Here is a 2,445-nt window from a genome sequence, read left to right on the forward strand (position 1 = left end):
TAGGTGATGGATAAATTGGAAACTGGAATAAACCTGCATGTACAAAATACTAAGTATTTAACTTTTACATTATACTGATAGGTTTAATTTTGACTATATTAATAATACACGTTTATTTTAGTAGAGTTCAAACAAAGAAAAAAGAAAAGAAAAATACCAATTTTCCTAGAGTTAGCTGTTATGAATATGAAATTTTCATATTGTTTTTATTTTTTTCCAACAAAGCTCTCACTTATTTATTACTGAGCCAAAGCACTAGTGTAAAAACACTGACACAAAGAGAAAAATCATTTTCCCAATAAAACACATCCAGCTGTTCAGATAGTAGTGAGGTTTTCAGAGTGGTATGGTAAGGCTTAAGTGACTCTGACAGAGAATAAATATATGTGCCACCTCACATAGGGCTCCTTACAGACCCAGCTTGGTTCTTCTCCATTGTCTTCTCTTGGAGTTGTACCTGATGTTATTACCAGTTTTCATTCGAATCCATTGGGGAATGGAACAATTCTTCTTTCATTTCTTGGCCGGGAATCTCTTGACCCTGAGAGCCTTATGACAAGACATGGCAAGGAGCAAATGCAACTGCTCATAGGATGGCAGAGAAGAGCAGAGAGAGCTGTTTTTATTTAAAAAGAAAGAATAAACATTACTCAAGTCACTTAACACTTATGTATATTGTAACAATAACTTCTAATTTTATAATGTTTCAAAATGGATATACTAAAATTTACTAATGCTTAGTTGTTGGAAAAGTGAATACAACTTGAATTTATGATGTTATTCATCTGAATAATGAATTATTTGCCTTTTAATGACAAAAAAAATTCCATCCAACCTAAAGTAGAGGCTACTGCTAGGGAAGAGTCTTTTTCTGTTAACATGCATTATTAATACTATTGTAATTATAACCATATTGCTACTGGAGAAAATTATTTTATTATGAGTTTCAGTGTCTGATATTAAGGATTAGACTTTATTCCCCATACTGCAGTTTTAATAGCATAATATATCAAGGATTTATTTACTGTTTTAGGTAGAGCCACAGATTTGTTTATTCATAGACTCTTAAATAACCAGATTGCACAGCTGAAAATAATTTGCAAATTTGATTCATTTTCTGACTTAATCAGGCTTCAACTTTAAGAACATAAATACTGAAACAAAAACATTATTTCTATTGTGATTCTAACTTGCAAAAGTGTAAGAAAGTAATACTATTGCCTATGGTACTATGCAGGTTGCTATTTCTTTGCTTGAAAAGACTCCTTAACTAGAAAAATTGTTTATATCACTGTTTTAATGTTTGCACTTATTACACATGAAAACACGGAGCCACTTAATTGAAGAAAAAATTGTCTAATTTCTTTCCTGTGGACTGACAAACACTGGGGGTGCAAGAGATATTTTTCAATCTATTTAGACATAGTTGCTTTTAAGCCAGTGGTTCCCTCTTTTACCACCCACTAAGTGCTTCTCTCAGCATCCAAGGTCAGTGGCTATTTTCAATGAAAATTCTATTAACTGTAACTCATTGGTATCATTACTAATCAGATAGTATCTCTCTAATAGCTAACCAGGATTTCTCATAGTAAACTGGAGTAATTTTCAAGGACATTTAAAGTGACTGGTTTTCTTACCTAAACCACAATTTACATGTGGTACTGTGGACCCAATGAACACATGTGACTGTCTGGCTATGGATGGCTACTGCTAATAATGCAGATGCCCAGGAAGCCAAGACAATTGAATTTGACCATGGGATGTCCAGCCTCCTTTAATGAACCAAACATTTGCCACTGACTTGCAGGCTTCCACCCCAGCACCCATTGAGACACATTCATTCTGCTTCAAAATGGCATCAGTCATAGGAAGGTCAGAAGCACCTCTTCCATGCTTTATGGGGCAGCATTTTGTTTCTGTTCCTGGGAAGTAGATACATGTGTGAGCACACGCACAATTGCTTTCTGAGAAAAGTCTTTCCTTTCAGATATTTCCACTGCCCACATCCATGGAGGTTGGGGAAGAGTCCTGCCCACACACCTTGCAACCTGGGTGCTAAGTTGTGTATAACTCACCCTGTTACACAGCCAACTGAGGCAACAGTTCATTTAAAAGAAACAAACTCAAGATGATGCTTTGTACTTGTCTCAATTCATAGCCCCACAAAGTTTGATAAGTAGGCTACACGACTGGACATTCCTTTTATGCCTCTGCTTCATGTTTCCCAAAATTATGTCCTAATATTTTACCAAAAAAACATTTATTGAAAAGCCATATGTCTGCATTTCAATTAAACTTGCTGTTGACCATATCATTTATTACTTTGGTCCTAGGGACTAATACCGCTCAGAAAAACAAAAGGGGAGGGGTTTAAAAAGTTGTTTTTCACAGTGAATTGGTATATTTTCTACTGTTAGATAATGACATTTTCCTCTTTCTGTTGAT

The 2,445-nt window shown here is 35.0% G+C and overlaps 1 pseudogene; it reads right to left on the reverse strand.

Moving 5' to 3' along the window:
• Positions 1 to 408: 408 nt before the first annotated feature.
• Positions 409 to 639, reverse strand: LOC111175119 (large ribosomal subunit protein eL39 pseudogene; annotated as a pseudogene).
• Between the last annotated feature and the right edge of the window lie 1,806 nt (positions 640 to 2,445).

Source organism: Delphinapterus leucas, chromosome 4 (genome assembly GCF_059928025.1).
Source record: "Delphinapterus leucas isolate spDelLeu-1000000601 "Yukka" chromosome 4, BTC_Dleu_Yukka2, whole genome shotgun sequence".
NCBI classification, from domain to species: Eukaryota; Metazoa; Chordata; class Mammalia; order Artiodactyla; family Monodontidae; genus Delphinapterus; species Delphinapterus leucas.